Genomic DNA, 25877 nt, shown 5'->3' on the forward strand with positions numbered 1-25877 from the left:
AAACCATGCTTGAAATCCCTTCTCACACTTGAGTAGGATCTGGGTTTTGGTGTTTGGATATGGTGACATATAATCCGCCCTCTACTTGGACCTATGATGATGTGTGGTATAATCAGGGACCAAGCATATCTCTCTTCATGAGCAATTAGACCAAAAAATTAGCTATTGATCAAGATCTAAGAGATTGAGTCACCAAGGGATTAGGGCTCAATCAATTATGATTGCCAAGAGGTCAATGAGTTGCATGATTGAAGAGGATATAAGCTGAAATTGATCCAAAGAGACAACACCTGCTGATCTCAATAAATTTCCCCATTCTTATCTACCACTTTCTTTATAGCTTACTTTTACATTCTGTAATTCCCCACTCCCATTTACATTCAAGTCATTTATGATTCTGCACTTTACGTTTTGCTATTTCTATTTCTGCACTTTATTGCTTTCCTTTACATTTTAGCCATTTACATTTCTGTTGTTTATAATTCTGCAACTACAATTTACTTGTTCCGCTTGACTAATTCATCAATTGATTAAAACTGCTTAAATTTGCCAATCTCTGTGGATACGATCCCACTCCACTATGGGTTATTACTTGACTATAATTTTGGTGCGCTTGCCAAAAGAACTGATTCACCATTTTTGAATGGGGGTGTAAATTGGACTCATCACAACCCAACCGTAGGTAACATTTCCTTTCTTTGTTTTGTTTATTTTCAATAACTTGGCATATGATTGCATTCTAAGTTTGGTGTTGCCATTGTCGTTGCCGTTGCCGGGGATTAATTGTGATTAACAAACTACCGGTGGTTGATTACCTAGATTAGACACTTTCTTTCTTTTTTTTTTTATTTTTATCATTTAATTTCTTTAAATTTTCTCGTGATACTAAGGTGTTTGTGTTATTGCCTCACTAAGAACTCCTTATCTCTGATATAAGGAATTTCAATTTTTCTTGGTAATTGTATTTTACAAAATTCAAATGGAGTTTACTTCACATTCTGATCAATCATATCATATGGGGTATTGTCCACCAGCCCAAAATGATTCAAGACATTTTCTTAATGGTGGTTGAGAATATCACGAAGGAATGATAAATTATGAGCAATCAACCCAACTGGGATTTGCTCCAGGGCTACAAAATGATCAATCAAATTTCATGGGAAACTTTCCATCACCACAAAATGATCCACGTTATTATACTCATGGAGGGTGGGAGTATCGAGAACATGAAATGGGGTGCTTCCTAGGGCTACAAAATGGTCCATATTTTCATGAGTGTAATCATTACTCATATTGTGGCTGGAAAGATCAAACTTAAAGAGATTTCATTCATTCATACCCTATTCATCAAGAGCCATCACCTCTTAATTATCCAACCTTACCTCATAGTTTTATATGTCCAAATTCTTCATCACTTGAGCATGCTTCAGCATAAAATTCCTTCCCAAATCTATACAATTCATTCCATCATCCACAAAATTTATTCCACTACACACAAGATTCTTTTCACAGTCCACAAAACTCATTCCATCACCCACAAAGCTCATACCACTGCCAGAACATGCAACCACAAAACAACCAATTCAATTCACAAGCTAACTCTAACCAACATACACAACCTTCCTTAAACACCCAAAGATTCTCAAGGATTAAAGCCCTCCTTGAAAGCATTGGAGAGAATACATAAATCATTAGAGAGGGAGGAGAGAAGATGGATAGTAGTATGGAGGATTTTATACAATGGTCTAGAAAATTTAGAGAGGAACAATATATTACTTTCAAGAACATTGAAGTGCATACAAACCAACTTGCTAAATACTTAGCACAACCCACCAATACCTTTCCAAGTGATATTAAGAACACCCCAAGGAAAGAATGCAGTCAAGGATGGAGTGGTGCTTAGCAAGGAGGATGAAGACTAATTTGTGGATGAAAATGAGGAACTGGAAAAATAAGAAAAAGAGGCACCCATAACAAGTGAGACCCCAATGAAAAAGGAGGAGGTTGTGAGTGAATATAAGCTTAGGTCTCCATACCCACAAAGGCTACTTAGGGTGACAAAGGAACATGCAAACTCACTCCCAAAGAATGCAACACAAGACCTTATAGAAGAAAGGGAGGAAGTCAATCAAGGGAGTCCACACTCCAATGAAACAGAGAGTTGCATAAAAGGTGAGTTCACTGAACCACCAATTCCAGAAGCTCTTCAAGAAAAAGACACTCCAACCATCACACAACACCCAAGTTTTGAAAACAAAGAAGTGAAGGCACTCAACAAAAGCACTGGAATAAGGATTGTGACCAAGAAACAATTGACTATATCCATGAAAAAGAGAAGGTCAAAGAACAATCCAACCCCTGCTCCGACAAGCGAGTTCACTCAAGCTAACAACACAAAAAAGCTTGCTGGGAAGAGGCCAAAACAGGGGACATCAACTTGCTTTTCTCTCCCCTTGAAATTATTTCTCTTAACAAACTAGAAGAAGAGGAAGAAAGTTGAGAACAACATGTCAAGCTAATGGCATTAAAAGAGTGCTTGTTAGGAGGCAGCCCAACCATAGGTAACATTTCCTTTCTTTGCTTTGTTTATTTTCAATAACTTGGCATATGATTGCATTCTAGGTTTGGTGTTCCCATTGCCGTTGCCATTGCTGGGGATTAATTGTGATTAACAAACTACCGGTGGTTGATTACCTAGATTAGACACTTTCTTTCTTTTTTTATTTTTGTCATTTAATTTCTTTAAATTTTCTCTTGCTACTAAGGTGTTTGTGTTCTTGCCTCACTAAGAATTCCTTATCTCTGATACAAGGAATTTCAATTTTTCTTGGTAATTGTGTTTTACAAAATTCAAATGGAGTTTACTTCACATTCTGATCAATCATATCATATGGGGTATTGCTGGTGCACGAAATTGTGATCTCAACTGCGCCAACAACCTGGTACGCATGTTCATAATCTCAATTCTTTTTCACAACTCTGCAAAACTAACCAGCAAGTGCACTGGGTCGTCCAAGTAATAAACCTTACGTGAGTAAGGGTCGATCCCACAGAGATTGTCGGCTTGAAGCAAGCTATGGTCATCCTTGTAAATCTCAGTAAGGCAGATTCAAATGGTTATGGGATTTTAATAATTAAAATATAGTTAAAACATAAAATAGAATAGAGATACTTATGTAATTTATTGGTGAGAATTTCAGATAAGCGTATGGAGATGCCTTGTTCCTTCTGACTCTCTGCTTTCCTACTGCCTCCATTCAATCATTCATGCTCTTTTCCATGGCAAGCTGTATGTTGGGGGATCACCGTTGTCAATGGCTACCATCCGTCTTCTCAGTGAAAATGGTCCAAGTGCGCTGTCATCGCATGACTAATCAGCTGTTGGTTCTCGATCATGTTGGAATAGGATCCATTGATCCTTTTACGTCTGTCACTATGCCCAACACTCGCGAGTTTGATGCTCATCACAGTCATCCCATCCCAGATCCTACTTGGAATACCACAAACAAGGTTTAGACTTTCCGGATCTCAAGAATGCTGCCAATTGATTCTAGCTTATACCACGAAGACTCCGATCTTTCGGAATGGAGGCTAAGAGATAAACACTCAAGCTATTGCAGATAGAACGGAAGTAGTTGTCAGGCACGCATTCATAGGCGAAAATGATGATGAGTGTCACGGATCATCACATTCATCAGATTGAAGTACGAGTGAATATCTTGGAATAAGAATAAGCTTGAATTGAATAGAAAAACAATAGTACTTTGCATTAATTCATGAGGAATAGCAGAGCTCCACACCTTAATCTATGGGGTGTAGAAACTCCACCGTCGAAAATACATAAGTGATAATGGTGTTCATTGGCTTCAGCCCCTGATGTACGAAATTGTGATCCCTGGTAATGGCTCCAAAAACTTGGTGCTCTAATCTTAATTCATAATTTGTCATAACTTCGATACAACTAACCAGCAAGTATACTGGGTCGTCCAAGTAATAAAACCTTACGTGAGTAAGGGTCGATCCCACAGAGATTGTTGGTATGAAGCAAGCAATGGTCATCTTGTAAATCTCAGTCAGGCGGATGTCAAATTGTTATGGAGTTTTCGAATAATAATAATAAATAAACAGAAAATAAAGATAGAAATACTTATGTAATTCATTGGTGAGAATTTCAGATAAGCGTATAGAGATGCTTTCGTTCCTCTGAACCTTTGCTTTCCTGCTGTCTTCATCCAATCATTCCTACTCCTTTCCATGGCAAGCTTTATATAAGGCATCACCATTGTCAATGGCTACATCCTATCCTCTCTGTGAAAAAGGTCCAAATGCTCTGTCACGGCACGGCTAATCATCTAGAGGTTCTCGATCATACTGGAATAGGGTTCACCCTCCTTTTGCGTCTATCGCTACGCCCAGTACTCGCGAGTTTGAAGTTTGTCACAGCCATCCCTTCCCAGATCCTACTCGGAATACCACAGACAAGGTTTAGACTTTCCAGATCTCAGGAATGGCCATCCATGGGTTCTAACTTATACCACGAAGATTCTAATATCTCGGACTCGGTCCTCTGTATTAGATATCTAAGAGATACTCATTCTAGCTTGTTTGCATGTAGAATGGAAGTGTTTGTCAGGCACGCGTTCATAAGTGAGAATGATGATGAGCGTCACATAATCATCACATTCATCATGTTCTTGGGTGCGAATGGATATCTTAGAAGCGGAATAAGTTGAATTGAATATAAAACAGTAGTACTTTGCATTAAATCATGAGGAACAGCAGAGCTCCACACCTTAATCTATCGAGTGCAGAAACTCTACCGTTGAAAATACATAAGTGATGAAGGTCCCAGCATGGCCGAATGGCCAGCCCCCATGATCTAAGAACTAAACGTCCCAAGATGATCCGAAGATGTAAATACAATAGTAAAAAGTCCTATTTATACTAAACTAGTTACTAGGGTTTACAGAAATAAGTAACTGATGCATAAATCCACTTCCACGGCCCACTTGGTGTGTGCTTGGGCTGAGCTTGAAGTTTACACGTGGAGAGGTCATTCTTGGAGTTGAACGCCAGTTTGTAACATGTTTTTGGTGTTCAACTCTGGTTCATGACGTGTTTCTGGCGTTTAACTCCAGACTGCAGCATCGAACTGGCGTTCAACGCCCTTTTTCATCGTCTAAAATCGAGCAAAGTATGGACTATTATATATTTCGAGAAAGCCCTGGATGTCTACTTTCCAACCCAATTGGAAGCGCGCCATTTGGAGTTATGTAGCTCCAGAAAATCCACTTTGAGTGCAGGGAGGTCAGAATCCAACAGCATCAGCAGTCCTTCTTCAACCTCTGAATCTGATTTTTGCTCAAGTCCCACAATTTCAGCCAGAAAATACCTAAAATCACAGAAAAATACATAAACTCATAGTAAAGTCCAGAAATGTAAATTTAACATAAAAACTAATAAAAACATCCCTAAAAGTAACTAGATCCTACTAAAAACATACTAAAAACAATGCCAAAAAGCGTATAAATTATCCGCTCATCACAACACCAAACTTAAATTGTTGCTTGTCCCCATGCAACTGAAAATAAAATAGGATAAAAAGAAGAGAATATACTATAAATTCCAAAATATCAATGAAACATAGCTCCAATCAGATGAGCGGGACTTGTAGCTTTTTGCCTCTTGAATAGTTTTGGCATCTCACTTTATCCATTGAGGTTCAGAATGATTGGCATCTATAGGAACTCAGAGTTCAGATAGTGTTATTGATTCTCCTAGTTCAGTATGTTGATTCTTGAACACAACTACTTTATGAGTCTTGGCCGTGGCCCTAAGCACTTTATTTCCAGTATTACCACCGGATACATAAATGCCACAGACACATAATTGGGTGAACCTTTTCAGATTGTGACTCAGCTTTGCTAAAGTCCCCAATTAGAGGTGTCCAGGGTTCTTAAGCACACTCTTCTTTTGCTTTGGACCTTGACTTTAATCGCTCAGTCTCAAGTTTTCACTTGACACCTTCATGCCACAAGCACATGGTTAGGGACAGCTTGGTTTAGCCGCTTAGGCCAGATTTTATTCCTTTAGGCCCTCCCATACACTGATGCTCAAAGCCTTGGGATCCTTTTTATTTACCCTTGCATTTTGGTTTTAAGGGTTATTGGCTTTTTGCTCTTGCCTTTTGGTTTTAAGAGCTTTTGGCTTTTTTTGCTTGCTTTTTCTTTTTCTAATTTTTTTTTCGCCATTTTTTTTTCTGTAAGCTTTGTATTCACTGCTTTTTCTTGCTTCAAGAATCATTTTTTATGATTTTTCAGATTATCAAATAACATGTCTCCTTGTCATCATTCTTTCAAGAGCCAACATATTTAACATTCATAAACAACAACTTCAAAAGACATATGCACTGTTCAAGCATTCATTCAGAAAATATAAAGTATTGTCACCACATCAATATAATTAAACTAAGTTCAAGGATAAATTCGAAACTCATGTACTTCTTGTTCTTTTGAATTAAAAACATTTTTCATTTAAGAGAGGTGATGGATTCATGGGACATTCATAACTTTAAGACAAAGTTACTAAATACTAATGATCATGTAATAAGACACTAACATAGATAAGCACTTAACATAAAGAAAACGAAAAACAGAAAATTTGAGAACAAGGAATGAGTCCACCTTAGTGATGGTGGCATTTCCTTCTTGAGGAACCAATGATGTCCTTGAGCTCTTCTATGTCTCTTCCTTGTCTTTGTTGCTCCTCCCTCATAGCTCTTTGATCTTCTCTAATTTCATGGAGGATGATTGAGTGCTCTTGATGTTCCACCCTTAGTTATCCCATGTTGGAACTCAGTTCTCCTAGGGAGGTGTTGATTTGCTCCCAAAAGTTCTGTGGAGGAAAGTGCATCCCTTGAGGTATCTCAGGGATTTCTTGGTGGTGAGCTTCTTCATGCGTCTCTTGAGATCCATGAATAGGCTCTCTTGTTTACTCCATCCTTTTCTTAGTGATGGGCTTGTCCTCATAAATGAGGATATCTCCCTCTATGTCAATCCCAGCCGAATTGCATAGATGGCAAATGAGGTGAGGAAAAACTAACTTTGCCATATTGGAGGACTTGTCAGCCACTTTTTAGAGTTCTTGAGGTATAATCTCATGAACCTCCACCTCTTCTCCAATCATGATGCTATGGATCGTGATGGCTCGGTCTATAGTAACTTCAGACCGGTTGCTAGTGGGAATGATTGAGCGTTGAATGAACTCCAACCATCCTCTAGCTACAGGCTTAAGGTCCAATCTTCTTAGTTGAACCGGTTTTCCTTTTAAGTCAATCTTCCATTGAGCTCCTTCCACACATATGTCCATGAGGACTTGGTCCAACCTTTGATCAAAGTTGACTCTTCTTGTGTAGGGGCATGCGCCTCTTCCATCATTGGCAAGTTGAACGCCAACCTCACATTTTTCGGACTGAAATCTAAGTAGTTCCCCCGAACCATGGTGAGATAATTCTTTGGGTTCGGGTTCTTACTTTGATCATGGTTCCTAGTGATCCATGCATTAGCATAGAACTCTTGAACCATTAGAATTCCGACTTGTTGGATGGGGTTTGTTAGAACTTCCCAACCTCTTCTATGGATCTCATGTCGGATCTCCGGATACTCATTTTTCTTGAGTTTGAAAGGGACCTCGGGGATCACCTTCTTCTTGGCCACAACATCATAGAAGTGGTCTTGATGGGCTTTGGAGATGAATCTTTCCATTTCCCATGACTCGGAGGTGGAAGCTTTTGTCTTCCCTTTCCCTTTTCTAGAGGATTCTCTGGTCTTAGGTGCCATCAATGGTAATGGAAAAACAAAAAGCTTATGCTTTTACCACACCAAACTTAGAATATTTCTCGCCCTCGAGCAAGAGAAGAAAGAAGAGATGAAGAAGAAGATGAAATGGAGGAGAGGGAGAGAGGTTGTGTTTCGGCCAAGAAGAGGAAGAGAGGGTTGTGTTGTGTGAAAATGAAGAAGAATGGAGGGGTTTATATAGTGGAGGGAGAGGGGTTAAGGTTCGGCCAAATGAGGAGGGTTTGGGTGGGAAAGTGATTTTGAATTTTGAAGGTATGTGGGGTTTATGAGGTAGGTTTATGGGAAAGAGTGGATGGATGTGAGTGGTGAATGGGTGATAGGGAAGAGAGCTTGAGGTGATTGGTGAAGGGTTTTGGGGAAGGGTGTTTATTGGGAAGAGAGGATGAACATTGAGAAGAGGGAAGAATATGAGTGGAGGTAGGTGGGGATCCTGTGGGGTCCACAGATGTTGAGATGATCCTGTGGGATCCACAGATCCTGAGGTGTCAAGGATTTACATCCCTGCACCAATTAGGCATGTAAAATGCCTTTGCATGCAATTCTGGTGTTTAAATGCCGAATTGATGCTTGTTCTGGGCGTTCAGCGCCCAGATGCAGCATGTTTCTGGCGTTGAACGCCAGTTCTATGCTTATTTCTGGCGTTCAGCGCCAACTTTCCTCAGTGTGCATTCTTGGTGTCTGAACGCCAGGATGCTGCTTGTTTTGGGCGTTCAATGCCAGATCCATACTTTGTTCTTGCGTTGAACGCCAGCCAGATGCTCCTTACTGGCGTTTAAACGCCAGTAAGCCCTTCTTCCAGGGTGTGATTTTTCTTCTACTGTTTTTGATTCTGTTTTTGATTTTTCTATTTATTTTGTGACTCCACATGATCATGAACCTAATAAAACATGAAAAAATAATAAAATAAAAATAAAATTAGATAAATAAAAATTGGGTTGCCTCCCAACAAGCGCTTCTTTAATGTCAATAGCTTGACAGTGGGCTCTCATGGAGCCACACAGGTGATCAGGTCAATTTTATAGACTCCCAACACCAAACTTAGAGTTTGGATATGGGAGTTCAACACCAAACTTAGAGTTTGGCTGAGGCCTCCCAACACCAAACTTAGAGTTTGACTGTGAGGGCTTTAGTTGACTCTGTTCTGAGAGAAGCTTACTGTGCATTTTTTCCATGTTTATAGAAGGATGTCCTTGAGTTTTAAACACAAGGGAGTCCTCATTCAATTGAAGGACTAGTTCACTTCTGTCAACATCAATTACAGCTCTTGCTGTGGCTAGGAAGGGTCTTCCAAGAATGATGGATTCATCCTCATCCTTCCCAGTATCCAGGATTATGAAATCAGCAGGGATGTAAAGGCCTTCAACCTTTATTAACACGTCCTCTACTTGTCCATAGGCCTCTTTTCTTGAGTTGTCTACCATCTCTAATGAGATTCTGGCAGCTTGCACCTCAAAGATTCCCAGTTTCTCCATTACAGAGAGTGGCATGAGGTTTATTCCTGACCCAAGGTCACATAGAGCCTTTTCAAAGGTTATGGTGCCTATGGTACAAGGTATTAGGAACTTTCCAGGATCCTGTTTCTTCTGAGGCAGTCTCAGTTGATCCAATGCATTTAGTTCATTGGTGAACAGGGGAGGTTCATCTCCCCAAGTCTCTTTACCAAATAAATTGGCATTCAGCTTCATGATTGCACCAAGGAACTTGGCAACTTGCTCTTCAGTAACATCTTCATTCTCTTCAGAAGAAGAGTACTCTTCAGAGCTCATGAATGGCATAAGGAGGTTCAATGGAATCTTTATGGTCTCTAGATGAGTCTCAGATTCTTTTGGTTCCTCAGAGGGAAACTTCTTATTGATCACTGGACGTCCCAGGAGGTCTTCCTCCTTGGGATTCACGTCCTCCCCTTCCTCCTTAGATTCGGCCATGATGGTTATATCAATGGCCTTGCACTCTCCTTTTGGATTTTCTTCTGTATTGCTTGGGAGAGCACTAGGAGGGGTTTCAGTGATCTTCTTACTCAGCTGGCCCACTTGTGCCTCCAAATTTCTAATTGAGGACCTTGTTTCATTCATGAAACTCAGAGTGGCCTTAGATAGATCAGAGACTAAGTTTGCTAAATTAGAGGTATTTTGTTCAGAGTTCTCTGTCTGTTGCTGAGTGGATGATGGAAAAGGCTTACTATTGCTAAACCTGTTTCTTCCACCATTATTAAAGCCTTGTTGAGGTTTTTGTTGATCCTTCCATGAGAAATTTGGGTGATTTCTCCATGAGGGGTTATAGGTGTTCCCATAAGGTTCACCCATATAATTTACCTCTGCTATTGCAGGGTTCTCAGGATCATAAGCTTTTTCTTCAGAAGATGCCTCTTGAGTACTGTTGGATGCAGCTTGTATTCCATTCAGACTCTGAGAAATCATATTAACTTGCTGAGTCAATATTTTATTCTGAGCCAATATGGCATTCAGAGTATCAATTTCAAGAACTCCCTTCTTCTGAGGCATCCCATTACTCACAGGATTCCTCTCAGAAGTGTACATAAACTGGTTGTTAGCAACCATGTCAATGAGTTCTTGAGCTTCTGCAGGTGTTTTCTTTAGGTGAATGGATCCACCTGCAGAAGTATCCAATGACATCTTAGCTAATTCAGACAGACCATCATAGAATATATCCAGGATGGTCCATTCTGAAAGCATGTCAAAAGGACACTTTTTGGTTAGTTCCTTGTATCTCTCCCAAGCTTCATAGAGGGATTCACCTTCTTTCTATCTGAAGGTTTGAACATCCACTCTAAGCTTACTCAGTTTTTGAGGAGGAAAGAACTTGGCTAAGAAAGCCTTGACCAGCTTATCCCAAGAGTTCAGGCTATCCTTAGGTTGAGAGTCCAACCACACTCTAGCTCTGTCTCTTACAGCAAACGGGAAAAGCATAAGCCTGTAGACCTCGGGATCAACCCCATTGGTCTTAACAGTATCACAGATCTGTAAGAATTTAGTCAAGAACTGAAAAGGATCTTCAGATGGAAGTCCATGAAATTTGCAGTTCTGTTGCATCAGAGAAACTAATTGAGGTTTAAGCTCAAAATTGTTTGTTCCAATGGCAGGGATTGAGATGCTTCTTCCATGTAAATTGGAATTAGGTGCAGTGAAGTCACCAAGCATCCTCCTTGCATTATTATTATTTTCGGCTGCCATCTCCTCTTCCTGTTCGAAAATTCCTGTAAGGTTGTCTATGGATTGTTGTATTTTAGCTTCTCTTAGTTTCCTTTTTAGAGTCCTTTCAGGTTCAGGATCTGCTTCAACAAGAATGTTCTTGTCTTTGCTCCTGCTCATATGACAAAGAAGGGAACAGAAAAATAATAATAGGGATCCTTTTTACCACAGTATAGAGGTTCCCTTGTTGTGAGTAGAAGAAAAGAAGAATAAGAATATAGAAGAGAAGAATTCGAACTCCGAGGAGAAGAAGGGGTTCGAATTTTGGGTGAAGAGAAGTGTTAGTAGATGAATAAATAAATAGAAGGAGATGAGGGAGAGGGAATTTCGAAAATTAAAAATTAAAATTTAAAGTTAGATTTCGAAAATAGTTTTTTGAAAAAGGTTAGTAATTTTCGAAAATTAGGAATGAAATAAAATTAAAATTAAAAATTGAAAACAATTAATTAATTAAAAAGAATTTTTGAAAAAGAGGGAGGTATTTTCGAAAATTAGAGAGGGGAAGTTAGTTAGGTAGTTGAAAGAGGTAAGAAACAAACAAAAAGTTAATTAGTTAGTTGAAACAAATTTTGAAAATCAAATTTTTAAAAGATAAGAAAATAAGAAGTTAGAAAAGATATTTAAAAAAGATAAGATAAAAAGATATTTTTGAAAAGATATGATTGAAATTAGTTTTGAAAAAGATTTGATTTTTAAAATCACAATTAATGACTTGATTCACAAGAAATCACAAGATATGATTCCAGAGCTTAAAGTTTGAATCTTTCTTAACAAGTAAGTAACAAACTTGAAATTTTTGAATCAAAACATTAATTGTTGATGATATTTTCGAAAATATGATGTAAAATTAAGAAAAAGATTTTTAAAAAAATATTTTTAAAATTTTCGAAAATAAATAAGAAAAATGAAAAAGATATGATTTTTGAAAAAGATTTTGAAAAAGATAAGATTTTTTTTAATTGAAAATTTGATTTGACTCATAAGAAACAATTGAATTTTTAAAAATTTTTTAAAAAGTCAATCCAAATTTCGAAAATTTATGAGTGAAAAAGGGAAAGATATTTTTTTGATTTTTGAATTTTTAAAGATGAAAGAGAAAAAACATCAAAAAGACTCAATGCATGAGGATTTTTAGATCAAAACAATGAATGCATGCAAGAACACTATGAATGTCAAGATGAATACCAAGAACACTTTGAAGATCAAGATGAACATCAAGAACATATTTTTGAAAATTTTTAATGAAAGAAAAATATGCAAGACACCAAACTTAGAAATCTTTAATGCTTAGACAATATGAATGCAAGAATGCATATGAAAAAAACCATACAACACAAAACAATATAATATGAAGATCAATCAAGAAGGTTTATCAAGAACAACTTGAAGATCATGATGAATGCAAATTTCGAAAAATGCAAGATGAGTATGCAATTGACACCAAACTTAAAAATTGACTCAAGACTCAAACAAGAAACACAAAATATTTTTGATTTTTATGATTTTATTATTTTTTTTTATTTTTGTATATTATTTTTGAAAAACATATAGGAAAAAGAAAATAAGAAATTCAAAAATTTTTAATAAGAATTCCAGGAATCTTTCAATGTTAGCCTAAACCTCCAATCCAAGGGTTAGACATGGCTCACTAGCCAGCCAAGCTTTAGAAGATACAAATCAGGCACATAACAGCTGATACTTCATCCAACTTCATATACATGCCTTTTATGTTGACAAGTGGAAGCCTCAATCCAAAAGAATTTGGATATGGCTTTACAGCCAGCCAGGCTTCAACATGTTACCATGAAACTCTAGAATTCATTCTTAAAAATTTTGAATAATTTACGAAAACAAAAGGAAGAATTTTTTTGTGAAAGATTTTTGAAGAAATTTTTGAAAATAAAACAAAAAGAAAATTACCTAATCTGAGCAACAAGATGAACCGTCAGTTGTCCAAACTCGAACAATCCCCGGCAATGGCGCCAAAAACTTGGTGTACGAAATTGTGATCCCTGGTAATGGCTCCAAAAACTTAGTGCTCTAATATTAATTCATAATTTGTCACAACTTCGATACAACTAACCAGCAAGTGCACTGGGTCGTCCAAGTAATAAAACCTTACGTGAGTAAGGGTCGATCCCACGAAGATTGTTGGTATGAAGCAAGCTATGGTCATCTTGTAAATCTCAGTCAGGCGGATATCAAATGGTTATGGAGTTTTCGAATAATAATAATAAATAATCAGAAAATAAAGATAGAAATACTTATGTAATTCATTGGTGAGAATTTCAGATAAGCGTATAGAGATGCTTTCGTTCCTCTGAACCTCTGCTTTCCTGCTGTCTTCATCCAATCATTCCTACTCCTTTCCATGGCAAGCTTTATATAAGGCATCACCGTTGTCAATGGCTACATCCCATCCTCTCTGTGAAAAAGGTCCAAATGCTCTGTCACGGCATGGCTAATCATCTAGAGGTTCTCGATCATACTAGAATAGGGTTCACCCTCCTTTTGCGTCTGTCACTACGCCCAGCACTCGCGAGTTTGAAGTTTGTCACAGCCATCCCTTCCCAGATCCTACTCGGAATACCACAGACAAGGTTTAGACTTTTCAGATCTCAGGAAAGGCCATCCATGGGTTCTAACTTATACCACGAAGATTCTAATATCTCGGACTCGGTCCTCTGTATTAGATATCTAAGAGATACTCATTCTAGCTTGTTTGCATGTAGAACGGAAGTGTTTGTCAGGCACACATTCATAAGTTAGAATGATGATGAGCGTCACATAATCATCACATTCATCATGTTCTTGGGTGCGAATGGATATCTTAGAAGCGGAATAAGTTGAATTGAATATAAAACAGTAGTACTTTGCATTAAATCATGAGGAACAGCAGAGCTCCACACCTTAATCTATGGAGTGTAGAAACTCTACCGTTGAAAATACATAAGTGATGAAGGTCCAGGTATGGCCGAATGGCCAGCCCCCATGATCTAAGAACTAAACGTCCCAAGATGATCCGAAGATGTAAATACAATAGTAAAAAGTTCTATTTATACTAAACTAGTTACTAGGGTTTACAAAAATAAGTAATTGATGCATAAATCCACTTCCGGGGCCCACTTAGTGTGTGCTTGGACTGAGCTTGAAGTTTACACGTGGAGAGGTCGTTCTTGGAGTTGAACGCCAGTTTGTAACGTGTTTTTGGCGTTCAACTCTGGTTCGTGACGTGTTTCTGGCGTTTAACTCCAGACTACAGCATAGAACTGGCGTTTAACGCCCTTTTGCATCGTCTAAACCCTGGATGTCTACTTTCCAACCCAATTGGAAGCGCACCATTTGGAGTTCTGTAGCTCCAGAAAATCCACTTTGAGTGCAGGGAGGTCAGAATCCAATAGCATCAGCAGTCCTTCTTCAACCTCTGAATCTGATTTTTGCTCAAGTCCCTCAATTTCAGCCAGAAAATACCTGAAATCACAGAAAAACACACAAACTCATAGTAAAGTCCAGAAATGTGAATTTAACATAAAAACTAATAAAAACATCCCTAAAAGTAACTAGATCCTACTAAAAATATACTAAAAACAATGCCAAAAAGCGTATAAATTATCCACTCATCAGCCCCAGAGGGGAACCAGAATGACCAAGACCTAGACCTAAGGACTAAATGTCCAGAGATGAAAATACAATATTGAAAAGTCCTCTTTATACTAAACTAGTTACTAGGGTTTACAGAGATAAGTAAATGATGCAGAAATCCACTTCCGGGGCCTACTTGGTGTGTGCTTGGGCTGAGCATTGAGCTTTACACGTGTAGAGACATCTCTTGGAGTTAAACGCCAGGTTGCAGCCTGTTTGTGGTGTTTAACTCTGGTTTGTAACCTGTTTCTGGCGTTTAACTTCCGAATAGGACAGGAAGTTGGTGTTTAAACGCCAGTTTGCGTCGTCAAAACTCGAGCAACATATGGACTATTATATATTGATTGAAAGCCCTGGATGTCTACTTTCCAACGCAATTGAGAGCGCGCCAATTGGGTTTCTGTAGCTCCAAAAAATTCATTTCGAGTGCAGGGAGGTCAAAATCCAACAACATCTCCAGTCCTTTTTCAGCCTCTGAATTAGATTTTTGCTCAAGTCTCTCAATTTCAGCCAGAAAATACCTGAAATCACAGAAAAACACACAAACTCATAGTAAAGTCTAGAAATGTGAATTTTGAATAAAAACTAATAAAAATATAATAAAAAGTAATTAAAACATACTGAAAACTACCTAAAAATAATGCCAAAAAGTGTATAAATTATCCACTCATCACAACACCAAACTTAAATTGTTGCTTGTCCCCGAGCAACTGAAAATCAAATAGGATAAAAAGAAGAGAATATACTATTAAATTCCAAAATATCAATGAAACTTAGATCCAATTAGATGAGTGGGACTAGTAGCTTTTTGCCTCTGAACAGTTTCGGCATCTCACTTTATCCTTTGAAGTTCAGAATGATTGGCATCTATAGGAACTCAGAATTTAGATAGTGTTATTGATTCTCCTAGTTCAGTATGTTGATTCTTGAACACAACTACTTTATGAGTCTTGGCCGTGGCCCTAAGCACTTTGTTTTCCAGTATTACCACCGGATACATAAATGCCACAGACACATAACTAGGTGAACCTTTTCAGATTATGACTCAGATTTGCTAGAGTCCCCAATTAGAGGTGTTCAAGGTTCTTAAGCATACTCTTTTTGCTTTGGATCACGACTTTAACCGCTCAGTCTCAAGCTTTTCACCTGACACCTTCACGCCACAAGCACATGGTTAGGGACAGCTTGGTTTAGCCACTTAGGCCAAGATTTCATTCCTTTGGGCCCTCCTATCCACTGATGCTCAAAGCCTTGGATCCCTTTTACCCTTGCCTTTTGGTTTAAAGGGTTATTGGCTTTTTGCTCTTGCCTTTTGGTTTAAAGAGCTATTGGCTTTTTCTGCTTGTTTTTTCTTTTTCTTTCTTTTTTTTTCGCCATTTTTTTTCGCAAGCCTTGTTCTTCACTGCTTTTTCTTGCTTCAAGAATCAATTTTATGATTTTCAGATCATCAATAACATTTCTCCTTTTTCATTATTCTTTCGAGAGCCAACAATTTTAACATTCATGAACAACAATATCAAAAATATGCACTGTTCAAGCATTCATTTAGAAAACAAAAAGTGTTGCCACCACATCAAAATAATTAAGCTAACTTCAAGGATGAATTCGAAATTCATGTACTTCTTGTTCTTTTTCTTTTAGAACATTTTTCATTTAAGAGAGGTGATGGATTCATAGGACACTCATAGCTTTAAGGCATAGACACTAGACACTAATGATCATGTAATGAAGACACAAACATAAATAAAAATAAAGCATAGAGAACAAAAACAAAAAACATAAATAGACAAGGAGATTAAGGAACGGGTCCACCTTAGTGTGGGTGGCGTCTTCTTCCTCTTGAAGAACTAATGGTGCTCTTGTGTTCCTTTATGTCTCTTCCTTGCCTTTGTTGCTCCTCTCTCATAGCTCTTTGATCTTCTCTAATCTCATGGAGAATGATGGAGTGCTCTTGGTGCTCCACCCTTAGTTGTCCCATGTTGGAACTTAATTCTCCTAGGGAGGTGTTAATTTGCTCCCAATAGTTTTGTGGAGGAAAGTGCATCCCTTGAGGCATCTTAGGGGTTTCATGACAAGGAATTTCCTCATGCTCTTGTTGAGGTCCATGAGTGGGCTCTCTTGTTTGCTCCATCCTCTTTTTAGTGATGGGCTTGTGAGATGAATCTCTCCATCTCCCATGACTCGGAGGTGGAAGCAATTGCCTTCCCTTTCCTCTTTCTAGAGGTTTCTCCGGCCTTAGGTGCCATTAATGGTTATGGAAAAATAAAAAGCAATGCTTTTACCACACCAAACATAAAAGGTTTGCTCGTCCTTGAGAAAAAGAAGAAAGAAAGTAGTAGAAGAAGAAGAAAATGGAGGAGATGGAGGGAGATATGTGATTCGGCCAAGTGGTAGAAGTAGTGGTTGTAATATGTGAAAAATGAAGAAGTGTTGAGGGGTTTATATAGGGGTGGGGGGAGGGTTAGGTTTTGTGTATTAGGGTTGGGTTTGGGAGGGAAAGGATTTTGAATTTGGAGGTAGGTGGGGTTTTTGGGGAAGAGTGGATAGAAGTGAGTGGTGAAGAGTATTTGGGGAAGAGTGTTATGAAAAGGTGTGAAGAGGAGAGAAGAAGAGGTGGGGTAGGTGGGGATCCTGTGGGGTGATGACAAGTCATCTTATGCTATTTTTTTCAAGCACTTTTCACTTATTTCATTAGATTTTATACACTTTCTTGTATTGTAAGTAAGTAATTTAGAGAGGAATTGCATGGTTTCTTTGAATCAATCAACCACCATTTAATTGATACTAAATCATGAGGTTTAAGCTAAATTTAATTGATTTTTAAATGATTTATAAAACTTGTGAATTTGGTGATACTTTGATTGGTTGTTTTGATTACTTGTAGGTGAAGAAAAGAAGAAAACAAGAAAGCGTAGCCTAAGAAGCGTGGCCCAAGGAAGAGAAAAGCATGGGAAAAGAAACAAGGAAGCGTGGCACAATGAAAGAGGAAAGCCACAGCACTCTCTCCAAGAGCTCAATGCTCTCCAAAGGAGCACAACAATGAACCAAGGAAGCAAAGGCTTGGATGCTGCGCTCCCCTTAAGAGCTGAGCACTATTTTGAACCAAGAAAGAAAGGGGAGAAGCATAATGCTCTGCTCTTGTCAAGAGAATTATCGGGCTTCACCTAAAAATAAATTCAAGGAAAAATCTTACCAATGCTTGCCACAAGGTTCGAACTCATGAGCAAGGGGGAGTGGGGGAACGCTACTCACAAAGGAAAATAAGCCAAAAATGGCTAAAATGCTACCCCCAAGGATCGAACAAAGCACCTCAAGGAAGCAAGAAGCAAGGCGCCACTTTGTGCACAAAAGAAATTGGCTAGCGCATGCCTCCAGCAAGATTCGAACCAGAAGCCCCTCCTTCGGAGCACCAATGCTGTGCTATCAAGGAGAGCTGAGCGCTACTTTCCTTGCTTGCTAGCAACTTGACACGGCCCAGGGAGGATTGGTGCGCACAAGACACGCCAAGACAAGGCAATGCTGCGCTCTCCCCAAGAGCTGAGCACTACCCTGATGCTGCACCCAAAGCTTGGCACGCTACAAAGGGCCAAGGACACAAGTCATGATGCTGCGCTCTCACCAGGAGCTGAGCACACTACTGGAAGCAAGCAACACATGGGCTGAAATTTCAAATTAAAATCCAATTTAATTCAATTCTTCACAAAAATAAAAAGCTCACCCAAATTCTAAAATCCAAAAATAGGAAGTGTATAAATAGAAGCTAGTTTGATTTAGAAAGCACCTTGGGAACCTTTTTCTTTTTTGAGAATTTTCATTTTGTAATTTTGAGAGTTTTTCTACTTTGAATTTGGATTTCTGAGAATTGGGAAGGAGAATTGATCTCTCTTCTTCCTTGTTCTTATTTTTGCACTCTTTACTTCTTGTCTTGGATCTTAGGGGGGAGAATTGAAGAAATTCTGTTTCAATCTCACCTTGAGATCTCTTTGTTTATTTTTCTGCACAATTTCAAAATATGACTTGAATCTCAATTTTGTTTACTGCTTTCATCTACTTCTTCTGCAATTTACTCTTCCATTCTCTTTTGAAATTGTTCTAGGTTGGATCAAGGAAGGACTTGAGATCTAGACTCGTTTTCTAGTCTCTTCCACTCCTGAGATCTTCAATTTCCTTTTAATTACTTGCATTCTACTTTCTGTTTTGTTTTCAAAGCAATTTTCCCTTTCTTGTTTAGATCTGCAGCAACCCAATTCACCTTCTACTTTTCTGTTAATTTTCATTTACTTCTGCTTGTTTAATTTCTGAGATCCCAGCTCCCAATTCCTTTTATAATTCAAGCAATTTACATTTCTTGCACCTAAAGCTTCAGTCATTTACATTTCTTGCAATCTAAGTTTCTGCAATTTATATTACTTGCACTTTAAGATTCAGCACTTTTAATTCTTCTGCACTTTAAATTCTTGTCAATTATCCCTCTCCCTTTAATTTCATGCAATTTAGCTTCTATTGGATACAAATCACTCAAATCAACTCTTGTTCGCTTGACTAAATCAATCACCTAACTAAAATTGCTATATCCTTCAATCCCTGTGGGATCGACCTCACTCATGTGAGTTATTATTACTTGATGCAACCCGGTACACTTGCTGGTGAGTTTTGTGTTGGATCGTTTTCCACACATCAAGTTTTTGGCGCCGTTGCCGGGGATTGATTTAGATAAACAATGATTAAGTGGGTGAGAAGTCTAGATCAAGCATTTTCTTTATTTTTGTTTTCTATTTTAGATTGAAACCAAGGTGTTTGAGTTTTTGCCTCACTAAAAAATTCTCATCTCTGATATGAGTAATTTCAATTTTTCTTGGTGTTGTGTTTTCCAAAATTCAAATGGAGTTCAACTAATCTTATGATCAAAATAATTTTATGGGATATTACCCACCATCACCAATCTCTAATGGTGGCTGGGAATATCACCAAGAAAATACCAATTCTGAGCACTCCAATTCATGGAGATTTGCTTCAGAGACACAAGATGAGCAAGAGAATCATATGGGATACTTCCCACTACCACAAAATGATTCAAGTCATTATTCTCATGGTGGCTGGAAGTATCACCAAGGAATGAAAGAGCATCCATCCTCACGTCCCAGTTTCTCATTTGAAGGTTCTTCATCACTTGATTATGCCTCAACACAAAGTTTCCTCCAAAATCCATACAAGTTATCCCACCAATCACACAACTCATTCCACACCCCTCAACACAACTTCACCATAACATATCCATGTCACCAAAATTACTCTCAACCTTCATCTCTTGAACTAGCAGAGGATTACCTTTAATGGTCCAGAGAACCCTTAGAAAGCCAATGCCAAGCCATTGAAATACACAAAAAACTCATGAAAAGATACACACAATCCCAATCCTGGAAAGAAATTCTCTTCAAGAAGATGAATGGGCCCGTAGAGCAAACAAGGAGGAACTTAGAACCATCAAACATAGAGGATGAAGACCAATTTGTGGGTGAGGAAGTGGAAAAGCAAGATGAGGAAGCCTCTGTGTCAAGTGAAATTTCAATGGAAACGGAGATTGTGGAGGTGTTTGAACCTGTGGCTTCATATTCACAGAAGCTAATTGAGGTGATAGAGGAACCTGAAACTTCAATCCCAAAAGACTTAATGGAAGATCATGTAAAAGAGGAGGAGCAAGCCAATCAAGGAAATTTACACTCAATTGAAGCAGAAAATTACAGGAAGGAAGAGCCCACTGAACCATCAATTCAAAAAGCTCTTGATGAAGAGAACATTCCAACAATCACACAACCACCAAGACTTGGATTCAAGGAAGTGAAGGCAAGTAACAAAAGCACCGAGAAGAGGATTGTGACCAAGCTACAAAGGACAATATTTATGAAGAAGAGAAGGTCAACTACAAGCAATCCGAGGATTGTAACCAAGCTACAAAGGACAATATTTATGAAGAAGAGAAGGTCAACTACAAGCAATCCTCCCCCTGATCCAGCAAGCAAGCTCAATCAAGCCATTAACAAAAGAAAGCTTGCTGAGGAGAGGCCAAGACAGGGGACACTAGCTGGTTCATTTCTCCCCTTGAGGTCATTCCTCTTAACAAACTGGAAGAAAAGGAAGAAAGTGAACAACATGTCAACAGTAGGTAACATATCTCTTCTTTGCTTTGTTTAAATTTCAATAAAGTGGCATATGGTTACATTCTAATTTTGGTGTTGCCTTGTAACAAATTATTTTCAATCCTTTTGGATGATTGCATCAAATTAAAAATGAAAGTGCCACACTAAGATTCTAAGTTTGGTGTGCCACTTATTCTCTATGCAATTTATTCAAGCAACACTATTTGTCTGCATAATCATAATGCCTCTGCAGTTTTATTTTTCTCTTTTGATTTGACACTTTTTTTTCATTCTACTTGCTTTAGTCATCTTTCTGTTTTTAAATGCTGTCATTTAGTTTACTGCTTAACTATTTTTGTTACTATCTCACCAAGAAATCCTTATTCATGACAGATGCTTCACTTGGTGGTTGTAGTTAACAAATAACAGTTTCATTTGCTTAGTTTTAATTCAAATAAATTGACATAGGATTGCATTCTAAGTTTGGTGTTGCTATGCAACAAAATTTGTTTCAAATCCATACTAGGTACTTGCATTGATTCCAAGTGAAAGTGTCACACTAAGTTTGGTGTGCCACTCATTCTTTATGCAATGTATCATGCACACCCTCTTAAGTTTGCAATCACAATGTCTCTGTCTCTTGTGCCTTGATTATTATCTTTCATTTTGCTTGCTTAGAACACATGTACTACTAACATTTCATTGTGTAAGACATTCATGATCCATCTTAGCCCCATAGCCATTGTTCTAATTGCTGCTTGAGGATGAGCAAGCATTCTGAGTTTGGCAAGGGAAAGAGGAAGAATAGAGGAAAAAGGACAACAATGATGAAGATGAACTACAAGGTTATAGAGTTCCTTGTCTTCTCATTTGTTTCCAGCACTTAAATTGCATGATTGTCTTCATCTTCTCTGTATGCATGTGTGGTATGAATAAGCATAGCTTGAATTTTGCTTTGTAACATCTTGCTATGATATCATGACTACCAACTTGAATTCTGTGAGTTCAAAAGCAGTAAAGCATCATGATCATAAACAAACAAGGAATTAAAGAAGAATTTAGCATGTGCATACAAGTATTGGAAAGCTAGTATAGTTAATTGTTGCTCAATTATATTAGATTTTATTTAATTGAAGTTTTTATCTAGGGCATTTTGTGAAATCTTTTGAAATCATGAAAACCTTGAAGGAAGTAAATGCAAAATAAGGCAAGAAAGAAAAAGGGAAAGAATGAGAAAGATGAAGGCTCTGAGTACCAATGACAATTTCATTGTTAAGTACTTGTGGTGTTTATGTATCAAGTAAAATGCTTGAAAACAAAACACTTAGAGTCAAGGTTAGGCTCAAAGTGCAAATGCACTCCCTCAAAGCTTAAGGCTCTGAGCATCAATGATTAGAGAGTCAAGAAAAGAAACAAATGAGCTTAATGAAGTCCTCTAATTAAATGCCTGTGGTGCTTATGTATCAAGTGGTAATACTTGAAAATAAAGTATTTAGAGTCGTAGCTTTGTTATCAACTCATAGGGCAAAGCACCCAAAAGGAGAAGCTAATAAGAAAATCAAAAGCTTTTTTCAAGGAAGAAATATAAGAGAAAGATTTCATAAATTGAGCTAGATAGAAGCATCAATCATTTACATCTCTTTTGTGATTGTAGCATGCTTAGAAAACTAGATAACCATAAACATTGAGTTGCTATTCTTCATGCCTTGGATTGTCAATCATTTTTGCATGATTCTTTTCTTGCTTGGGGACAAGCAAGGTTTAAGTTTGGTGTTGTGATGACATGTCACCATGTCATGTTTTTCTATGCTTTTTCATACAAGAAATTGATAATTAGAGCTTAAATATTGTATTCTTTTGTGCTTAAATTGTATATTTCCTTGATCTTTTGATTTTATAAATCTTGTAGGAAATAAGAAGAAAAAGAATCAAAGAAGCACAAAATAAGCTAAAAAGGAGAAAAAAGGAGCTTTGGGGCACACTTTGAAGTTGGAGCACACTTTGGAGCCTTAGGCCACACTTTTAAAAGCGTGGCCATGACCAAATTAAAGGAGAGTGGCAATCAGCACACAAAGCTCAGCTCTTGCCAAGAGCAGAGCATTATCGTGATGCAAAAATGGCTTGGAAGCAAAATTTTCGCTAAGTTAAAACTTGGGCGCTCACAGCATGACCATGCCTCCTTCAAAGGGCTATAACTTGAGCTACGGATGTCCGATTGATGTGCTTTAAGTTGCGTTGGAAAGCTGACATTCAGAGCTTTCCAACGATATATGGCAATTCATATTTGGCATGAAATTGTGGCATGAGTGAAATGTATCTTTAAGGGCCAAAAATAAAGCAAAAAAATCAGCCAATACTTCCACCAAGGTTCGAAGCTGGAGCCTCACTCCAAAGCAAAGTAGCGCTCACTTGGAGAGCACAGCGCTCTCTTGGAGAGCATTGTCATGCTCTCTCCCAAAGAAAATGCAAGGAAATTGGGCAAGAGTGCAACCCCCAAGGCTTGAACACGGATACCTCACCAAGGAAGCAAGGATGCTGCGCTCTTGGGGAGAGCTGAGCGCTACATTGAAGAGCTGCCCAACAAAAAGCTTGTCACGCAACATTGACACGGTCAAGTCCCAAGGAATGCTGCGCTCTCCCCATGAGCCGAGCATTGCCCTGGGAGCAACACCCATGGGCCAAAAATTCAACCAAAATTCCATTTAAATTCAATTCTTCACCAAATTGAAAAAGGCCAAATCCAAATCAACCCACTCTTCAAATCCAAAGCAAGCTAAGCCCATTATCATCACTCAAAGGCACAAGGATCAATTAGCTTAGGAATTTATTTTATTTTGTAATTTGTTTTTAATTTTATTTTTATTTTGTAGAAAAGCCTATATAAGGCATCATTTTCATTTTTGTAAGGAGGCTGGCTCCACTAGGGAGCATTAGGATTAGAGAGTTCTCTCTTTTAGTTTTCCTTGCTTTGTTTTGAATCTTGGGTGGAGAATTGAAGGAATTCTGTTTCATTCCCCCTCTGAGATTTCTTTTTTTTTTTTGCTGCATAATTCAGTGAATTAAGGGTTGAATTTGAGTTTTTTTTTTATTTGTTGCTTCCATTTTTCTTTCTTCTTCAATCTGTTTGCTGTTGGATCAAGGAAGGAATTGAGATCTAGACTTGTTTTCTAGTCTCTTTGATTCCCTGAGATCTTCAACTTTATTTTGCAATTGAGCTGAGCTCTTGGCTGCTCTTCTGTTTTTACTGTTCCATTGAAATTGTTGATTCCTCTTCTGGATTCTCATGAATGATCTAAGTTCTTGCTGTTTTGATTCTTCAACACCTCTACATTTCTGTTTTGATATTGAATTGATCTGTTTCTGAATTTCAAAATCTGAGAGCTCTTTAGTTTAATGCACTTTACATCTTTTAGTTCTGTTTTAATTTCCAGCACTCCAACTCCGTTATTTTTCCTACTATTTAATTTTCTGCAATTGATCTGAGTTCTAAATTACTGCTTCTTTAATTTCCAACACCCACTCCCCTTTACATTTGATGCAATTTACATTTTTTTTCATTTAAGTTTCTGCAATTTACATTGCTTGCTCTTTAAGTTTTCTGCCCATTTACATTCTGTAGCTTTAAATTCATTGCAATTTAATTTCTGTTGGCTACATTTCATCCAATTTCACTTCAATGCTAGCTTGACTAAACTAATCACCCACTAAAGTTGCTTGATCCATCAATCCCTGTGGGATCGACCTCACTCTAAGTGAGTTTTACTACTTGATGCGACCCGGTACACTTGCCGTTGAGTTTTAGGTGTTGAAATTCCGATTCCAACCCATCATGGGGTCCACAGATCCTGAGGGATCAAGGACTTAGCATCCTTGCTCCATTTAGGCGTGAAAAACTCCATTAGAGTGCAATTCTGGCATTAAATGCCAGGTTGCTGCTTGTTTCTGGCGTTTAACGCAAGCTTTTCTCCCTTTCTTGGCGTTAAACGCCAACTTGATGCTCTGTTCTGGCGTTAAACGCCAGCTTTTCTCCCTTTCTTGGCGTTAAACGCCAACTTGATGCTCTGTTCTGGCGTTAAACGCCAGTCTAGTGCCTATTTCTGGCGTTAAACGCCATCTTTTTTCCTTTTTTTGGTGTTAAACGCCAACTTGATGCTCTGTCCTGGTGTTAAACGCCAGTCTGGTGCCTGTTTCTGGCGTTTAATGCTTATTCTGCTACTCTTAAGCTCTTCCTCCATGGTGAGCTATTTTTCATTCTGCTTTTTGATTTTTCAGTTGTTTTTGTGTGACTTCACATGATCATCAACCTAAAGAAAACAAAAAATAGCAATGGAAAATAAATAGATATAATTAAATAACATTGGGTTGCCTCCCAATAAGCGCTTCTTTAATGTCAATAGCTTGACAGTGAGCTCTCATGGAGCCTCACAGATAATCAGAGCAGGGTTGTGGCCTCTTGATGAGCAGATAATTTATATGCTTTTTGGCACTATTTTTAGTATGTTTTTAGTATATTTTAGTTAGTTTTTATTATATTTTTATTAGTTTTTATTTAAAATTCACTTTTCTGGACTTTACTATGAGTTTGCATATTTTTCTGTGATTTCAGGTATTTTCTGGCTGAAATTGAGGGACCTGAGCAAAAATCTGATTCAGAGGCTGAAAAAGGACTACAGATGCTGTTGGATTCTGACCACCATGCACTCAAAGTGGATTTTCTGGAGCAATAGAAGCCCAATTGGCGCGCTCTCAATTGCGTTGGAAAGAAGACATCCTGGGCTTTCCAGCAATTTATAATAGTCCATACTTTGCCCGAGATTTGATGGCCCAAACGGGCATCCCAAGTCAGCATAGAAATTCTAGCGTCAAAATGCCAGAACTGGCATGAAAGCTGGAGTTAAACGCCCAAACTGGCACAAAAGCTGACGTTTAACTCTAAGAAAAGTCTTTAAACATGGAAGCTTCAATGCTCAGCCCAAGCACACACCAAGTGGCCCCGGAAGAAGATTTCTGCATTAATTACGTATTTCTGTAAC

At 38.1% G+C, this 25877-nt stretch overlaps 1 non-coding gene across 1 annotated transcript; it reads left to right on the top strand.

The window, feature by feature from the left end:
- Positions 1–10543: 10543 nt before the first annotated feature.
- Positions 10544–10651, top strand: LOC112753807 (small nucleolar RNA R71). The gene has a single exon (XR_003178172.1). It is a non-coding gene; the product is annotated as a small nucleolar RNA R71 (small nucleolar RNA).
- Positions 10652–25877: the final 15226 nt, after the last annotated feature.

This window comes from Arachis hypogaea, chromosome 15, assembly GCF_003086295.3.
Source record: "Arachis hypogaea cultivar Tifrunner chromosome 15, arahy.Tifrunner.gnm2.J5K5, whole genome shotgun sequence".
Taxonomy (NCBI): Eukaryota; Viridiplantae; Streptophyta; class Magnoliopsida; order Fabales; family Fabaceae; genus Arachis; species Arachis hypogaea.